Source organism: Amblyomma mixtum, chromosome 10 (genome assembly GCF_055824585.1).
Source record: "Amblyomma mixtum isolate Tamu chromosome 10, ASM5582458v1, whole genome shotgun sequence".
Lineage (NCBI taxonomy): Eukaryota > Metazoa > Arthropoda > Arachnida > Ixodida > Ixodidae > Amblyomma > Amblyomma mixtum.
Genome location: NC_143021.1, coordinates 104039611 through 104059898, shown reverse-complemented (window position 1 = coordinate 104059898; position 20288 = coordinate 104039611). Strand labels below are relative to the sequence as shown.

The window sequence follows — 20288 nt, the reverse complement described above, 5'->3', positions numbered from 1 at the left end:
ATTTGGGTCCCGAGTTGTGATGCCGAGAGAACTACGCGCACAAGCTATGTCTCTCATCCACGCCGGACATCGGGGCATCGTTGCAATGAAAAAGTGTGCCAGAAGCTACATGTGGTGGCCTGGCATTGACAACGACATCGAAACAGTGGTGCGAGAATGCAAGCCTTGCCAGAGCAGCCGGAGCGCCCCGCCGAAAGCTCCTGTCCCAGAATGGGAAAAGCCAGACACACCATGGCACACACTGCACATTGATTTTGCAGGACCAATTGAGGGCTGCACCTTCCTTGTGGTCGTAGATGCCTACACAAAGTGGCTTGAGATAAGGCAAATGGGACAGACGACTTCGGCAGCAGTCATTGACAACCTCCGATCACTATTTGCAACGTTCGGCCTGCCGCGCAAGGTAGTGTCGGACAACGGAACACCGTTTGTGTCTGCGGAGATCCTCAAGTTTTATCGCGACAACGGGATCTCATCAGTTACATCGGCCCCCTACCACCCAGCGACAAACGGACAAGCCGAGCGCTACGTAGCCGAGCTAAAACGCGCCCTTGAAAGAGATCAGACAGGCTCGCTGCAGCGCCGCCTTGCGCGCTTTCTCTTCAAGCAGCACACGACGGTTCAGAGCACAACAGGCGAGACCCCCTCGAAAATGATGTTCGAGCGTGAAATGCGAACCCAGCTCACAGCCATCCTCCCCGAGTCAAAGGCAGAGACGTTCCGGGAAGAAAAAGCAATTCCGCGCTGCGGCACGCTTAATGAGGGGCAGCGCGTCCTCGCCCGACAGTTTCTGAAAAAGCCACGCTGGGAGGAAGCTACAATTGTCAGACGCATAGGCCTGCGCTCTTGGCTCGTCAACATACATGGCACAGTAGCACGCCGACATCTCAACCAGCTGCGTAGATTTACGACGCCGTCTGAGAGCTGTCCGCCAGCGGAGAGAACACGTGCACCATCTTCCCACATAGCCTGGCACCTCTTCCCGGAAGAAGAGACTTCGCCCAGGACAGACCTAGGAGACACAGCGAACAACAGCCAGCCTACAAGTGTTTCTCCCCCGAGCGCACAAAGCCAGCGCGCCTCCACGCGTGAGCGCCGACCCCCTGCACGATACCAGGCAACTTTCTAAGGGGGAAGGAAGTGTTGTGTCCCCTTATTGCTTTTGTGTGTGTGCGCCCCCTCCTAACGACCACTCGCATTCCCCTCCTAACGACAGTTCGCATCCTCCTCCTAACGACCACTCAATCCTCCTCCTAACGACCACTCGCATCCCCTCCTAACGACCGCTTGCCCTTCGTCGCACGCTGTCGCCGGATGCCCCCCCACGGTGCGCCCCCGCACCCTCCTCCTGTTCTGGGAAGCCACTCCCTCCCGTGGACGCTTCTCCACTCCCTCCTTTCTTCGGGCGGCCAGTTCGGCTCCTGCCTCGGTCGACGCTGGTCGCACCCTCATCGGCTTTAAATAAACGAAGTCTAAAAGTACCGTGTGCGTCTTCGCTGCATTCAACACAGCGACCGGACACGACAATAAGCATCATCATGACTGCAGGTTTTTGCAGTAAAATGTCGGATGGAGTAGACGTGCATTTTTTTCTTTTCAGACTAGGAATTATTTCTGCTCAGACAATTTCTCGGTTTATCAGAAATGCTTCTTCCCGTGACAATATGTCAAAGGTATGTTGGCATCTGCATACTCTGCAACGAAAGTTGAGGAAACCACCATTCTGTGACTTTGACATTTTTGCAATGCTCATGAAAACAGTCATTTTAATGTACCCCAGTCTGCCGTTGAAGAAACCGTACCTAAGACAGCGGGATCCAATGTACAGTGAATCCTGCGCACTGAACAAATCTGATATTATGTTTGTTTGTTTTTTCACATTCTTTTCATGCAAGAAATGGCTGGCCTAGTCATCTGGCATAACGATTGCAGCTCGTCTGGCACAGAAAACAACCACTTCGACATTGCATCACTGTCCGATTTTCTCTTGGCTATATATATGGCAGTTTGGTTGCTCTGATGAGCAATGAGGAGACAGTGCCTTAATAAAGGACTGCTTCTGTACAATTCATTCCACCGTAAACTTGTCAAGACAGCTATCGTGAAGACAGCTCTTGAATGTCATGTTCACACCATGTTGGCATCAGGTCCTCAAACAATGCACACTTAGCAGAAGCACAGTACCTTAACTACATTTTGGCCAATGTTGCTGAAGGCTTCACTGATATAGTCTCCAGGGCACCTTAGCTGTCGCATAGCTTGAAGAAAATCAGACAGCGAAATAATGTCAGTGGTTTTTTCGTGCATAGCACAAGCTGCAGTACTTTGTTGGATGACGGGGGCTTCTGGAAAAAAAAATGTTCAAAGATACATGGAAGGGAAAAAATCTTCACTGCACAATATTCATTGTATATTAGATTCTGCTGTCATTGGGCAGGTGTTTAGAAGGGCACACTGGGGTATATTTTTTCTTTCATCTCCTCATGCCACAGTTTCACCTGAGGCTGCAGGATGTGAAGATAAATGTTCAAATGGCCATCTCCATAAACGTTTAAACATTGTAAGAAAAGAATGGAAGCTTCCTCAACCTTTGTTGCGCCAACCTGCGTTGCAAATTAAGCAATGTTTGGTATTGAGATATGACTGCAGTTAAGCGCAGAAGAACTCAGCTTAACAGCAGTTCGAAGCTCTAAATTTATAGGTATAAGCAGCAGGAACAATTTTAGTCCAACCAATGAGGGATGAAACTGAAATTAAACTTTGGGAGTTAGACAGGTCCCACGCTTGACCTCAGCTTTGACACACACTCTAGCATCGATACTGCTGGACTGGGGAACGGCTCAACTCAGCAGTGCAGTGTCTGTCATTGTGGAGCAACATCAGAATTGGGATTTGGTCAGGGAACATGCAAATGGTGCTGTCATGAACAGAGAACCTTATGCAAACAAATAGGTGTACCAGGGAATCTATGACTCCAGTACAAAAGGTGCAAATGCACACACAAACCTAGAAGGATTCCGCAAAGCCAACAAAGCCCACCTATACATTGGCTCACCATCGTTGTCACAGATCAGCCAAGAAATCGCATTCTTTGCAGGAATGTCACAGGCAAATGAATGTGCGCATCAATGACATCCTCCTTGCAAGTCTTCAGGAATGCCTGCAGCTGATGCAGTAGACCCAGGAAGTGGTGAACAACAAGTCATCTACAGGGCTTTTGTGAATACAACAGCAAACGCAGAATCGGACACCCAGTGCTAATCCTGACATGTCTCTCAAGGCCTGGGAGGCATTTCGCACTGCAGTGCAATTTTTGTGACCAGGAAAATGTTCAAGTTTCCAAGATTATAATTTGGAATTCACTGCTTGCTGTTATGCAGAAAAGCATACTGTAATCTTAGTGTATATATCTGAATAAATGTGTGTTTGTTTTATTTTTCTTCCCAATTTGTTATGGACAGTTTTGATGGAGGACCAATGTACCATAATTAACGAGGCACGCCTGTATAACCATACAGGCGTGCCTCGTTCCAAAAAACCAAATATCTAAAAAACACCACCTGGTTTTGCATGATATGTATGGCCTTCCTAAGAAACATCCCTCGTCCCTGCTATGACAAAACAAATGCAAAAATGGTAGAGCAGTTAGTTGAGCTCACAGAAAAGGTATTATGCAAAACTTTCTGAAGTAAACAGCAGCCAGCCAAACAAGTGTCGGTGCTCATTTTCAGAGTCCTTTCAATGCTCCTGTTATGAGGAAGCCCACTAACTTTGCATGCATCTTCTACTGCTGTGCCTGTATCAAAGGATGAACAGCACGATAAACACTGCCACTATAGTGGGAGCAGTGTATAGGAAGACTCTCAGGATACCAATGATGGCAGGGGGTCACCTTTATTTTGGCCATGGTAGAACAGATGCAGTAACTTGCAGACAGTGGCTATTTAAGAGGGCTAGAAGGTGGCATTTCTGGAGTGCACCCATGCCAATAAACAGCCTCACAGTAAAGGTGTTCCTGCATCACAGTCGGCTGCTGAAGTGTCGAGAAGCTTGATTTCTGCATATTTCCAACCAGTGTGTCGCCGTTTAGTGACTGCAACGAATATGACCGCTGCTTCAAACTACATTTCTGGTCATGTACCGCTCTAGTGTCAAAAAGAGGTGGCACCTTGCTCATTTTAAAAGTTCACTCGCACTTGACAAGGAAATGTGAGAACCAGTCAGAAAGGCAAAGTAGCAAGCAGTACGGCACTTGATGTAAATGATAGGATTTCAAGTCAACGTAATGTGCCCAGCAGTCTGTACCACATCTCCATTTGAAGGGACACAGCTTTCAGCAAAATTTACTTTATTTCTAGCAGTATGAGGATCCATAGCGCACAAAATTGAAGGGACACAACACTTCGAATGAGACTAGAGCTTGTGTTGTGTCCCTTCAATTTTGTGCGCTATGGATCCTCATGTTGACTACCCACTAGCCCGAACCCTGACCATTCTAGCTGTATCTACATGAATTTTTTTTAGCAATTTAAAAATAATTTTACTCATCAAATGTCACTGTTTTATGTGCAGAAAATTATTTTATGATATATATTTTTCCTAAATCTTATGAAAAGGCTGCAAAGCTAAGAAAATGTGGCAGAAGGCTAGTTCAGCATTCATTGCTCTTGCAGGGTGAAGTCATGTAATTTTTTTTTGTTTTGCAAAGGTCAAATTTTTGTTTTGAATTTTTGAGATTCAGTGTTTGTTGACATATTCAAGTTAGAAGACAATTTCATACACGAAGTTTAAAATTTTTAAATGTGAAAAACAAAGGTTGCCTAGACCTGCCGCTGTAGTCCTAGGAGTGCAACAAAACAAGTGCTCAAAAAAGATAAAACTGTTGTGAAGAAGTATGCTCCAGGAGGCAGCATCTAGGCAGAAAACCTGAACAGAGAAAATTGCCCGTTTCTTGAATGTTTCGTCACAATTCACAGCCGCCGAGGTTCACGAAACAATTTTTTTACAGTTCTTCCCAGTTGATTTCAGAAATAAAATTTGGGGACAGGAGGGTCATTCCACGCGAAAGGAGATGCGCCAAATTTTTGACATTTTAGATTTGGCTGAGGAAATTCATGCCAGTTAAGACCAGTCCCAACAGAAGTGTACAGACCTTTCGAAGAAAAAAAAATTTTCTCCAAATATCATGCTCCAAAGTGTAAGAAATTCCCTTTATGTGGGCATTTTGTGAAAATTATTGTTCAGGAACCGTTCTGCCGGCAAAGTTTCTCTCCGCATGTAGTCTGGTATTGAGATGCCCTGTCATGCCTCAAAAAGTAAACCGTGGATGATGCCATTTTGGTTTCAAATGGAAGTGAAGATTTCCGCATTTTTTGAACTAAACTTGGAGTCTAAATTTAAGCAAACTTTTTTGCAGTTTTGCCTGAAACCTTGAAATAGCACTGTTTGCATTAAAATTGAACCTTGCGTTGTTCTATAATTTAATTAAAAGTATATCGATTTCTCCGAAAACGGCCATATTGTGGACCAGAAAGCTCTAAGTGGGCAACGGTGCTAGACAAAAAAAAAATCCAAATGGTCAACCCATTCAATTAGTTTCACATATAAAAAAAACTAGAAAAGTATTTTTTGTTGGTGAGAAATAAATTTTTAAAAAGAGTTGCAGAATGTGGCGCCAGCATCTGTTACGGTACGGTAAAACACTGCTTTTATTTCCAGCCTCGCTAAACTCTAGTAGCTGCCATTAGCATTTGGACATACTGTGAGAAGCCACTGCACTGTTTCAGTTATCTTTAAAGAATATGTTTGGGCAGAATACTCATGGTATACAGGGTGTGCCATGTTATTCCCTATAGATCTGACCTAAACGCAGGATTTAAAAAGCCAGTCTGAACGGGTTAGATGGATAAGCATTTATTATTTACATTTGACTTGACTGAGGCATCAGCCTGTCAGATTATTCAACTTCCAAAGCTGTGGTGTATAGCGAATACATGCAATGTTTAATAGACCATTTGTATTGAATTAAACAGGATGCCCTGTATATACACAAAATATGAAGGGGAGATTGCATAGTACAACAACAAAAAAAAAAGGATTATAACATCATGTAGGTCTCTTCTGTGAATACTGAAAATTTTTAAATACCGAATCAAATATCCTGGTATTTTATTTGGTGAATGAATGAAACAGCGTATGTTTAAAATTATTTGGAATGAACTGAATCTGTTCTCAAGTTTGCTAATCATAAGCAAGTTCGAATAGAGCAAGTCAAGCAGAACCTGCTCTGGCATTGCACAACATGTTGTAGCTATCCCTCTGTGCAGAAAGGAGGGTCCAGCACCACGGCGCAGTTAATTCGTGAGACGGCATTCATAATGCTCATATATCGCCTTCAAGATTGTGCGATGCTGCAGAGTTGAACCTGGTTTAGCAAACACTGCCGTTTTGCCCAGTCTCTGAGGTCATGGCCTAAACTGTCGTTCCTCTCATCAACCGAGATATTGCATTAGTTTGTATGCTGTCATCATCGGTAGCAAAAGGTAAATGCCCTATGCAAATTTCCTAAAGATCATAGTGGTAACATAGACTTCGTGTTGCATGTCCCCTGGAGGACATCGGTGCTGCGTCTTTCGATTGCTACAGCTGCAATTCCATGACTTATAGCGTAGCCGTTGGTGATTCCTTGTTTCACTTAAACATTTGTTTTGCACTAATATTCGTATAAGTCTGCACAAGCAACTTCAAAGCTGCAAATAATCGCACATATATTCAATTCATATTTCATTCGGTCCTTTCACTGTTTGATTCCTGTTCGATTTGGTTTTTAACTACATTATTCATGTTTTATTCGCAAAGCTGGCCTGCTTGTATTAGATTCAATTTCAAAATAACGCTGTTCACACGCCCCTAATGCTGGATTTCCCAAACAAGTTTGCAAATTGGGCTCTTGTACACCTATTACATACGCTGGAAGAGGTGCAGACAGTACTCTGCAGTGCAGAATTTTCAAATATCATTCAGTTTAGGAAGACTGAATAGAGGCTGATACAGGGGCAAAGAACGGCGTCCCTCATAGCCTGAGTTGCTTTGGGGCGTTAAACCGCAATAAACCAAACAGAGGCAAAGAACAAACGCATAGCAAGTTCAGCATGTGTACCATTGACTGCTTATTCTTTTGTCTTCTGCGGTAAGTCAGCTGAGTATGCTCAAAAACAGAAATGCACCAACTTGCCGAACTTTCACTTGTAACTGTAATATCCTAGAAATTAAAAATGTGTAATGACAGGCACAGTCCCTTGACCTCCGCAGACTGCCACTAGTGACAATTTCGGTGCACTCAACAAAAGCTCTTTTCAGCTCATAATCGGAGCATCAGGAGCAGTTCAATAAGTGAGTTGCTGGAAGACTGACAAATAAAAAATACTGCTAGCTGCTTTCTATGCAAGGGTGTGCGTTAGCAATTTTTCAAAACCGAATCAAATACGGAAGTAAAGCTGGAAAGTGGATAGAATATGAATAGGATAACTTTACAAATATTCACTGTTTCACCACTTGAGCGAATATTTGTATGAAACAAGTATGATGTAAAACAGTGAAGCGAAAGTGGTGGCATTGTAGCACGCTGCTATGCTATAATTTATCAATTTTTAGCTACAGCTGTCAAAAAACAGCAGTGGTGACCTCAGCTAGGCGCTATGCAGCACTAAGAATATAAACTCTGACTATCATGTCCAATGTATAGAAAAAATTACATTTGCTATTGATTGCACTATGCTCCGCAAGACCTTCATGCGCGTGCGACTTGTATATATGTTATTATGTTAATATGTAAATAGATTAGTTGCCAGTGTACCTCTCCCCTGTCCTTTCTACTTTCCCCTCACCTCTTTCAATTCCTCTCTACACACTGCCTGCTATCCTTTATTTCAGCTGCCCCAGCTCAGATGCTTCCAGCAGCAATGGCAGATGCCAGGGCGAGCAAAAATCTTTTTCCTTCCATTTACCATGTTTAATAAAACTACTTACTATTGATTGCAACAGCAAATACACCAACGCCCTGCGTCAATAAACACATGAGAGGCAAGAAATACCTATAAGTATGGCCTCAGAGATCAGGGCCATTTGGTAAACCTGCCAGAACACTGTTGCGTCGCCCAATCTTGGTGGCCATGAGTGAGCATTGTGAACCCCACCACACAAATGGATGCCATCACGAAACTGAAACCTCTATCTCATGCAGACCAGTACCAGCAAAATGCTGTGTGGTGTTGTAGTGAACGCTGTTTTTAAAACGGTCATCAAAGAAAACTATGAAAACTATGGTGTGCCTGATTCAAGCTTCATGCCCATTATACAGAAACTACTTGAGAACAAAAGAGCATATTCGAACCATTTCACATAATTTTGAATGTGTACTATTGAAGGCGTTCAGAGTATTGAATAACATGATGATTCGCTATAACAATTTTTTAAACGTTTGCTCACCCATAGTTTCATGGCATAGCATCACCATCATTTCATCTAGCAACAGGCATGGGCAGTATTGAAGATACATATATCTTCTATACTATTTTATGTATCGATATTAGGTATCGCTTGCCAAAAATGAAAGAATCAGAGTATCCGTATCAAAAACATATATTTACTATACCGTGCATTTTAAAGATACAGTGAATGAAGGCACATTAATGAAGGCAGTGATAGCATAGCAGTAGAGCATCTGCCTCACGTGCAAGATGACCGGGTTCGAATTTCGGTGTTACGCAATTCTCCACTGGGTTAAAACAAAAAACCATGTCGATCGAATTGCACAACCAGGCCTGGTTGTGAAATTCGATCAACATGTTTTTTTGTTTTAACCCGGTGGAGAATTGTGTAACCGGTGACCAGAACCGACAACGCACTCCCTCACCAGAACAGGATTTGGCCGCGTTTGAGTTAATGGCATGATCGTAATATTGACATTTTTTCACGCAAGTCGAAGAGTTTCAAAATGAGTGGTTGTGTCTTGTTTGTTTCCTTTTAACTCATCCTGAGGCATCTTTTGACACCACTCGCTGTTAACCCTAGCCTTTCCATAAAAACACCATCAATTACTTCCTTTTCCAGGTCGTCACTAGTCTCCTCGCTTAGCTCTTTTATACTGTAAATGACCAGGTTATTTCTGCTGCCTCTGTTTCCTAAACAGAGGTTCCTAACTGTACTGAGCCTCTCCCGAAGTTCCAATATTGCCGATTCTATGTCTTTTACCTTCGTGGCTAAGACATTTAGGCTCTACAGCAGTTTCTCAATACCATCAATTACGAATGCTCAGTTAAATTGGAAAGTTTGTTCTCAATTATGTTTTCAGATGCCTGCAAGCCCTACATTGTCAAATTAATCTTGCTCTGGCCTTCTAGCAATTCCAATAGCATTTGTTTTTCAGTCGGGCCAGGATTTGCTTCAACATCGCTACAATGTCACGGATCCCCCGAGAACACTCGGGCCAAAAGAATGGACTAGGCGAAAGGTGTACCCCCACAGACGCACATTTAATACACCCTACATGACACAAACACTAGCACACAAAACTAATACAAAACACAAAGACTACCAATACACACGACCCGGGAACACCCAGTCAGCAACTAGCGTTCGGCGTTCGTGCTCATGGTTTGGTGCTGATGAAGCGTTGCATGGGTCCAGTCAGGGGCATCTAGGTAGCTGACGTCGAGGTGGCATTCGAAGTGCTCAGGCTGGCGTCGCCTCTTTAAAGGAGGCATTCAGAGGACTGGATTGGGAACAGTTGGGGATAAGAGTCAATGGAGAATGACTTAATGATCTGCGATTCACTGATGATATTGCCTTGCTAAGTCACTCAAGAGATGAACTGCACATCATCATCACTGACTTACCTAAAAGATAACACGCAGAAAACCAAAGTAATGTTGAACTGTCTCGCAAGGGAACAGCAGTTCGCAGTTGGTAGCAGATGCTAGAATTGGTAGGGCAATATGTCTACTTAGGGCTGTAGTGACCACTGATCTGTATTATGGCAGGGAAATAACTAGAAGAATAAGAATGGGGTGGAGGCATATGGCAGGTTCTCTAAGATAATGAATGGCAGTTTACCAATATCGCTCAAAAGAAAAGTATACAACAGCTGTATCTTGCCGTTACTCACCTATGGGGCAGAAACGTGGAGGCTCACAAAGAGGGTTCAGCTTAAGTTAAGGACAACGCAGCGAGCTATGGAAAGGAAAATGATAGGTGTAATGGAGGTGGGCGGAGTGGGTGAGGGAACAAATGTGAGTTAATGACATCTTAGTCGAAATGAAGAGGAAGGAATGGGCTTGGGCAGGGCATGTAATGTGAAGGCGACATAACCGCTGGTCCTTAATGGTAACGGAGTGGGTCCCAAGAGAAGGCAAGCATAGCAGGAGGCGGCGGAAAGTTAGGTGGGCAAATGAGATTAAGAAGTTTACGGGGATAAAGAAGCCGCAGCTGACGAGGGACACTTAATTGGAGAGACATGGGAGATGCCTTTGCCTTGCATTACGCACAGTCAGGCTGATGATGATAATCATGCAGAAGATAGACGGCGTGCTCATATACTTTTGTCGGCATTCTTGGCGACATGAAAGTCTCAGTTACCTTCCTTTCAGTTTTACCTCTTGCCTTTGCAAAGAACACTGTGTTTTCAAGGACAGGGCAGCAGCCATGCTTCTTGCACTTACTACAGTGCATTGCCAAATGGGCATACTCCCACATGGTAGGCGAATCTCGGCCTGCATTCCAATGTGTGTCCCCTTTGAAAACATCCCTTTCAGCGATACCTGATTGGCCAAAATGCCAGAAGCAGATGTGCATTCACTTCCGCCATTTGGGCCAATCAGTTGTCACCGAATGGAATTTTGAAAAAACATGATGCGCAAAACAGACAACACAGGAGAAAGACAGGCGAAACACGCGCAACTTTGCAACTGTTTATCCACTTAAGCGAGTGAATAAAAGGCAAGAGCAGGCTTCAGCAAGCTGGCTATCCTACTTTGCTGATAAGCTCAGTTGCCGAAGCATTACTGAAAAAGGTGAAAAAGTAAGTGCAATAACAGTGCAAAAAATGATGTTACCAAACAGAAACTTGTGATAATTGCTTATATTCATAAGATGGCACACAATCTGAAACATGTTGAGAGAAAGTTTAATGTTCCTGTAGTTTTTTCCACCCGCAAGAAGCTGTTCTCCTTGTGTGGCAAAATGGATCCCAACAAACTGAAAAAAGCAGAATGCCAGAAAAAGCATGTGATGCCGCTTGTAAAATGTGCAGTGGGCATAGTTTATCAGATCCCGCCAACGTGTGGGAAATCTTACATTGGCCAAACGGGCTGATGTATTAATTAATGATTGCCTTGCTGACCATAATCGCGCGTTAAAGAAAGGCTCGGGTACTCTCTTACCACGTAATTGTAAAGCCTGCGGGGAAAAAGAGAAAAAATTTCAGGCGAAGCTGAAGGAAACAAAAATTCTACGCAGGGGCAAAGACACCACAGCCCATGTAAGCACGCCCTGTCTTACAATTTACAAAAAAGAAGGTGTCTTTTTAGATATGTGCTGAGACACATTTTTTTCCTTGAGCCTTTTGTTATCTTTTTGTTTCTACTTGTGCGCATGTGTGGGTCCTCTCTGGTTTTGCCTGTTTGCCTATATATTCACTCGCTCCCTAGGTGAATAAACAGTTGCACTTGTTTCGTCTGTCTTCCTCCTGCATTGTCTCTTTTGCACGTCTGTTTTCAAAACCATGCACCAACTAGCCCCCCCAGCATGTATTACTGAATGGGATGTTTTTGAATGAGCCGCAAGTTGGAATACAGGTCCTCGTTGATGGCCATGAGGCATATTGTGTTTGCTGATGTCTTTTTTTTTTTAACTCTTTCAGCTATTAATCTTTTGGTCAACCTTGGGTACACCTCAGCAAGCTTACGAGAAGGTCTAAAATTTTTGGCCTTTAGCTGATGGAACGAAGGACAAGGGTTGTACCAAAAGAGTGTATTCATGCAAACATTTTCAACATATTTGCCACTGATGTCAGTGCGTTTTTTCTTGTAACAGATTTATTTTTCCTAATATGCTTTGAAATCATTCCTTTGTGACTTTTGCAATTCACTGTTCCCAGTGGCAGTGGTCTCATTTGTGGAAATAAACAGTGGTCCTAGATGAATCTTCACTCCAAAGATGCTGTTGTAGCTCGAAAAGTCAATAGGTGGGCCTGAGACCACAGTGAAAATGGTACAGTATCTTTGTTCATTTTTGTTCTTTCAAGAATGCCGCTATTGTCTTTGTACCATCTCCACTTTTTTCTCATATTTATAGTCAGTATGTGTATTTGGAAAAGCACCATGAAGCAGTTATGGTTCAAAAACGACGTAGAAACACCACTGTAAGCTTGACAAGACAGAACATTCATGTATTGCCAAAGTTCACAAAAATTGGACCTCCTTGCATAAATGGCATCAAAAACAGGCTTACTCGTTACCTGCCTGCAACTTTCTTGACGTTGTGGGAAACGTAATGCAGGTAATGCACAGAACACACTTGCTTCCTCTCTTCCTTGCCCTTCAAATGGTGTGTGTGTGTGTGTGTAGTTCTCATTTCTCCTCCTTCCTTCCTCCTTGCTTTTTCACGCAGTTTTTTTTAAAAGGAATATATAGCCACTAAATATTTTCTTGCATGTTTTCTTGTTTGAAACGATGCCTTAAGATATTAGTATATATGGATCACCCCGTGTATGCCAGGACTGCTAAATAATTTACAATCGAATTTCATCTTGGTGCTCTTTCGGTTCCAGCGGCTGGGATGGTTGTGACATCAAAGGTCTGCGTACTCCACGTGCGGCATAAAAAAAAACTGCAATATAATTGCTCCTTCTTTGTTTCCATTAAGTGCAATGCTAAAACCAGCCTGTCTCAAGAGCGATAGTGACTACAAATGAAGAAGCAGTCACCTATATTGACCTTTGATGTCATAGTGATTGTCTGGCTGTCTAAACTGTTCAAAAACAGCACAAGAAAATAAATTGAATTTCAAATTATTTAGCAGTTGTAGCTAAATACCATGTGGTGATCCATGTATTCTAATATTGTGTGCTTCACTACAGAGAAAACAACATGCAACTAAAACTAGGTGTCATTTCCAAAAGTGAGTGACAGTATGACATTCACTGCGACCTCCCTTTATCCTTGTTTAACCATGTTAGGACCTTGTTCATAATTCATCAACCTTTTCATGCAGTTCAGATGATAGTAACTGCATGAAGCTTATCTATGTAATAAGGTACACTACCTGTGCAATGTATGACACAACTCGGATTGGCACCTACAAAATGTGCCATCTTCTGTCAGGAGCATGTTTGCAATTCGTAACAGTGGGAGAAAGCTAAGCTGGCAGCACAAGCGGCCACTTCAGTAAGAATGAAGCAATTAATGACCTCATTGACACCGCGCCTGGCCTCTTCTTTTTTTTTAAATGCATATCATTTCGTGTATGTAGAATTGCTAGCAAAATTAGCAGAGCTCAAAATGGGACTAAGAGCCTTTGCAAGTTTGTCCAGTGTTACACTATGTGTATGACCGTTTGAATTGTTCAGGACTGGCAGTGATTTCCTCACTAAATTCCCTTGAGATATAGTTTCATGCACCTACATTTCGAGCAATCTATCCCGAGTCAACATACACTGCAGCTGGGTGCAACACTAATGAGGTGTATATTTCAGTGTTTGCCATTCAGCAACTTTGTACACCACAGCTGTCTGGAATATGAAATTGCACATACGAAAGATCTGTTTTTAGATGGACAAGCTTATTATTAATCATTACACAACCTCACTTACACAGCTTTAGACTGGATATCTAAAAGTAATCTTTGTACAACGTGCAGTTATGAGCAGGTTTTATTGCTCTCTCAATGCATAGCAATCGTGAACTTCATGTTAACAGTAAATTATTTAAAGAGAAAGTGCACTTTTTAAAGTAATTTTAAAGAAAGCTGCACACAACTACACACAAAATAAGCTTCAGTTATCACTGGACAACCAACTGATCTTAAAAGGGAAGCCGCCGCTATGGCTCATTGGTTATGGTGCTCGGCTTCTGACCCGAAAGACGCCAGTTGGATCTTGGCAGTGGCAGTCGCATTTCGATGGTGGTGAAATGCTACAGACCCATGTTCTGTGTGATGTCAGTGCACTTAAAGGAACCCCAGGTAGTCAATATTATCTGGAACCCTCTATTACAGCATCCCTCACAGCTTAAGTCGCTTTGGGACGTTAAACCCCATAAATCAGACAAAAATTAAAAGGACACTGAGGATAAATTAAAGTTGACCTGCTTTTCGACAGACTGTGATATTTTAATGACAAAGGAACTGCTCTCGCCAAAAACTGAGCTTTAATAAGATGAAAAACACCAAAAGTCGAACTACAGGTGTTGTCATCACCAGCTGATTTTGAAAGTAAACTGCGTGCGTAAGCACCAAATTTTTGGGTGTGGATTGCGACACTGCCATTCACTTCAAAACAGCGGTAACCCGACCTTCTCAGTTCGGATATCATGAGTGTGACCATAGAGTATAAAGGAGGCTATGGTGTGACTCATGGGGCGGGGAAATTTTTAAATTCAAATTCCTCAGCCATAATTAGCGTTTGCCGGACAAACTTCAGCATATCCAAAAAAAAACTCGAAAATACCAGAAGATTCTAAAACATTTGCATGACTGAACAAGATGAAAATAGCCCAAGTTGTGGGAAGTGGACAATAGTGGCTTCACCCCGACAACACACCAGCACACAAAGCTGCCTGTGTGTGAACCAAAAACAGCATTACCTAGAATATTTACCTCTACCATTCACATCACCTTGTTCTTCACAACTTCTTTCTGTTCCCTGAAAGAAGAAAGTCCACAGGGTAAACTATTCTGTGGTCGTGAAAGAGGTAGAGAGAAAAAAAGGTGCAGCCACTGAAAGACCCCACTTCTCGCAAGAATTTCTGGACTGGTTCAAAAAAGTGAAAAACAAATTTCACAGCAGAGCATTGGATCAAATGGGCGTTACCTTGAAGGAGATTAAATGTGGGGCACCGCAAACTAATTACACAATTTTTTTTTATACCAAATCTCCCCTTTTAAAACAAGATGTTTAGTTCATTTCGGCCATACATTTGTTCACAGTATGAAGGACGATTTTGTGACAGAGGTGACAAGATGCACAACAAAAGAAGCACTAAAAAAAAACATACCTCTATATGCGGCTCACAGTCATAATTTCACCCATTTGTAAAATCATGCGTAAAGTTCGTAAAGTTAGTCATGTATTTCATGCAGTCACCGTGGTGAAAAATGCTACTTATTCAAGTCCGAGTTCCTCAACTATAACAACTGCTGTACAATGTTGAGCAAGTGGAAAAATAGATGTGAGAGTAAACTGTTACACTTCAAGAGAGAAATATAAAATGAATATGGTTTTATTTTCCTGCATTAAACTTATCCCAAGCGGCAGACATCGTTGCTTCTCAAATGGCGTGTAAAATTACTCACCGGCATAAAATAGATTACCTGCGTTATCGAAAAGCACGACAAGCTGCCATCGAAAAGCATGAAAGCGAATAAATTACTCACCTTGAATTAAGCTTGTCCAAACGGCACTGTGATGGTCACCGCAAGCGGCAGACATCGTTGCTTCCGAACTGGTGGGCATCGATACGCCCTAAGCTTGCCCAAACGGCACACATCGTCGCTCCTGATAATCACCGCCTCACCGGCGTTAAATAAATTTACCTGCGTTGTCGAAAAGCTGGACAACTTGTTATCCTAAAGGCACGAAAACCGGAAAGCGGCAGGGCGCCGCCATTTGCAATTACCAGCGTCGCATTTTCTTGCCTGAGTTGTCGTAGCAACAGCTGCTCCGCGCGCGCGTTGGCGTAGGCAACATTGGCGTGTTCATAGTTGTCATGGCAACAGGTCCTCCGCGCGCGCGTTGGTGTGGGCAACATTGCGTTTGTCTGTAGCGGCTAGCAAACGGAAACACGCATTCAGGCCAAGAGACTCGTTCGCCAAGTGTGGCAGCCAGTGACTCAGCTTCGCTTAGAAAGCGAGACAGCAGTAGACGGGCGGGACACAGCAAGCCACGTGACTGCCCCTTGAGTGACGCGAGCATGTGGGTGTTGCTGTACGCCCGCATCGGCCCCGCGGTTTCGATTTCACGCGCCGCGAAGACCCTGAATATCTTGCCGCGTAGCAAGAAGCAGATTCGCATTTTCGAAATACTAAAAATGGATATGATTATCACTAACCGTCGGCTACAAATCGCTCAATGCAAGCGGCCGCTCGTCGACAATAGTTAAAAGGTTAACTATGAAAATTTAATTAAAACATTACTAATTAACATGACTTGCCAGTTTTCTGACGTCCGTCAGCACTGCAATTACTATGCCGCAAATAAGTTCCCTTTACCTCAAAACCTTACTTTTGAAAAATACTGATCGCCTTCTCTGAAACACCTGGTATATTGCACATAGCTGTTCAAGTTAGAACACCTGCCATTTCAGTTCTTTCATGGCTTAACAAAGGAGGGCGCCGGAGTGTACTTGCATAGGACTTTGCAATTTGTTCTTATACAGAGTTGCGGGAGAAGCGGAAGTCCTCTGTTCGATCCTGAATGATGGTAGACCCTTTAATACACACATTTCTATGTCCTACACATGCTGGCAAGTTAGCCAGGTCCTGAAGTATCGGTAAAAGGAAAATAACAAACTTTGTGCCAAGGAAGCTGTAGAAGTTGTGGCTTTTCAAATTGTTTGTCCTCGGTTTCGCCTCTTCGGGGAAAAGTACGAGGATCTGCACAAGGAGATTCCGGCAAAAATACTTTCAAAAGAGTACGGAGGCCAAGCACCACCCGTCGACTTTGATGGCTTCTTGAGTGACCTGGAGGCCTACGACGACGAGTGCAGAGAAAACGCCAGCTACGGCTATATGAGGACTAACCACGGAGACTTCGCCACCGATGCCGAAATCGAAAAGGGGCTCACTTTTCTGTAAGTACGAAAAAACTATAGCCTCTCCTTTAGTCTTAAAAAAGAACTAACCGAAATTTTCCAAATCGTATGGGCTGTATTTACACTGCTGACAAGGTTCCGTGTTTGCGCAATACCATTTTTTTATTCTGCATAGCTCCGGATTTCAGGGCTGACCTTTGTCGCTAATTTTGTTTGGGGCACTGCTTCAGCGTAACTGTACTCTCCCAGGGCATCTTGTCGTTGACTCGCTGTGGTTGTGGTTGCCGCAGTGTTTAAAGACTGCATGCTTAATTAAAGAACAGCCCCTTTCCTTTAAGCTTAAATGCTCTCATTTTATGCTTAATCAACATTTTAACAACAACCAACAACCAGCGCGCGACCAGAAATAATTCTGAGTTGGTAGTGCTCGGCGTCTAAGATTCGGAGGCAATTATATATGAACATAGAGGCGAACATAATGAGTAACACAGTGAAATCCTCGCGAAAAACTGCACCTGGACGCAAAACAGCGTTTTTAGTGACCATCGGAAGCTTATTCCACCCGGTCTAGCCCGACTGACGCTGCTAAAGACTGTGGACTATTTGAACTACGGAGCAGAAGGCAGTCTCTAAACTCATACACTTGGTAAGAAAATCATTCGCCTAACTTTTGTCTGCTTAATGTGTCGTCGCCACTTCCACCCAAAATAAGCATGCGTTGCTGTAGTGCTGTGCAGCGGAAAATGTTTTCTGCAACACCGAGGAGCATCACACTCTAAGCACGAATACGCCTATATGGGTGTATAGGCGCAAGCGTCGCAAGAATAGTGACCGCTGCCAAAGATGCTGGCTGCTGCTGCTGGGTTGCAACACGTAACGTAACTGGTAGCAGTGAAGTCATATAACTCGGGCAGAGGAGGCACGATCGCTGGCTGGCGTCTGTAGAGGCTCATTCTCTGATCAGTGGCCGCTCATGGGTACATATATGCCGAATTTCACACGTCCGGCACGCAACAGTGACGCACCGCTGCCGCGGTATTCACTTGGGGAAGTGAGACAGCGGTTGCTTGTAGTCCCCCTGATATCCGAAGGTATACGACAGGTGCTTAATCGAACTTTGCTCCGCACATGACAGGGCGCTGCGTAACGCTCTTTCTAGGCGGCGATAAGCTAAGGCGATACGAGCAGGTTCCAGTACAGGGGCGGCGTGCTTCACGGCACAGGGTGTATGTATTGATGCTACATCGGCGCCTCGCAGAGGAAAAGGCGAATCATTCAATGATAACTACAGTAAATTAACCCGAAACTCCGGCAGCGCGTAGTGTTTCGAGCACATTTGGTTGCTAGCAAAACGCAGATGAGTCCCAGGCGCAACAAAAGCTTCAAACACGTGGGTTATTCGCGGCGTAAACCCGCCTCCAGCTGTCTCATCGAGACGAAGCGGCTTAATGGCACAGCCGTCCCCGCGGACTTTGCCTTACGAAGGCAGCAGCGGCGTGTCTATTCTGAAATGCCCGCTCGCAACACAGGGAGCCACCAGCCGGTCATGACCATTGTGAGCACGACGTAGAAGCCAACCGAATGCGCCGCAATTAGAGCAAATAAAGCCCCCCAATCTTCGTAAAGTCATCATCATCATCAGCCTGACTGCACCACTGCAGGGCAAAGGCCTCTCCCATGTCTCTCCAATTAACCCTGTCCTTTGTCAGTTGCCGCCACTGTATACCCGCAAACTTGTTAATCTCATCCGCCCACCTAACTTTCTGCCGTCCCCTGCTACGTTTGATTTCTCTTGGAATCCACTCCGTTACCCTTAAGGACCAGCGGTTATCTTGCCTTCGCATTACATGCTCTGCCCAAGCCCATTTATTCCTCTTGATTTCAACTGAGATGTCATTAACCCGCGTTTGTTCCCTCATCCACTGCGCCCTCTTCCGATCTCTTAACGTTACACTTATAATCTTCCTTTCCATAGCTCGCTGCGTTGTTCTTAACTTAAGCTGAACGCTCTTTGTTAGCCTCCAAGTTTCTGCCCCACAGGTGAGTACCGGTAGGATACAGCTGCTGTATACTTTTCTCGTAAAGTAATGCCAACCTTTGAAGAATGCCGATCCGCACTCCCCGTTACGTCTTCTAACCTCTCCCACCCTGGGCGTGGCCGTCGTGCGCCTAAAACGTGCGTCTAACCAGGCAGGCGAGGCACGCCATTTTTGATGGATGAATAGACGTTTCTGCCTCAAAACGAGAGGAGGAAGCGGAGGATGGGAGGCGATATGTCGCTACTTGACGAAACTTGAGGGGCTTTAAGAGCAATGAGAGGGTCGCGCCGGCTCGGGGCGTGCACATGCGCATGGCGATATTGAGCTTTCGCCTGGCTCGGCTAGGCGGCACTGAGAGGAAGTTCAGTCTAAAACCCCTTGATGTTTTTATTCCATTCAAAGGCCCCTGTATTTTTCAAAGGTAGCGCAAACTCCTCCTCTCCTCACCGATTCCTCCTCGCCCGGCAGCCATTAGTGAGCGAAGTGCGCGGCCGCTACCGCCAGCTTCATTTCGTATCGCATGCGGTGCGTTGAGCCTCTTGCTTTAAACGGGACTGTTCTGGGCGCATTTTCACTAGGCTGTTCGTACGTAAGATAAGACAACATTCAAAAATGCAGAAAGCCTACGTCACGCACAGCGCACATGTGTCGCGGTCTTTCTACGCTCACTAAAGGCGCAGTTTTCTCCTTTCCTATTTGAACAGTGCTTTGTGCTACCTTTGGAACACACAGGGACCTTAGTTCAATCTTGTGCGGCGCGCTCTGTTCACTTCTCTCAGCACCTGTACCAAACTGAAGCCTGGGTCTCCAATTCGAGGGGCCGGTGCTGGTACAAGAAAATAACCCGTGCCGATAGTGGGTCCAGGAAACACTACTCGTGCAGTATACAAGTTTAAACATAACGGTGCAGGAGTTGTTAGAATTTGTGTAATAATTGTGGGTACTTGTTGTGGCATTCTAATTGGAATTAAAATAGAACGAGTCGTCCGCATCAAAACCGATTAGTCCCAAGCATCCTAATGATAATCTGGAAATTCTGCGGTGCTCCCACACTGCACCAGCATAATGCTAGAGCAAAACAACAAAACCACAAAAATAAAATGATTTGAATGCAGTTGAACTGACCCCACGCTGCACAGCCTCAAAAAAGAAAAAAAACTACTTATTCCCTCCTACCTTGAACCACAGCGGAACCGGAACTCAATGCCAATAAGAATGTCAATTT

General features: G+C 44.1%; 1 long non-coding RNA gene and 1 pseudogene across 1 annotated transcript; one reads left to right on the top strand and one right to left on the bottom strand.

The window, feature by feature from the left end:
• Positions 1–3875: 3875 nt before the first annotated feature.
• Positions 3876–15854, bottom strand: LOC149326595 (uncharacterized). Its single transcript, XR_016286199.1, has 3 exons — positions 15649–15854; positions 14872–14917; positions 3876–4093 (listed from the first exon to the last, which is right to left on the bottom strand). It is a non-coding gene; the product is annotated as an uncharacterized LOC149326595 (long non-coding RNA).
• Positions 15855–16730: 876 nt separating this feature from the next.
• Positions 16731–20288, top strand: part of LOC149326594 (uncharacterized) — a 33832-nt pseudogene continuing 30274 nt past the window's right edge.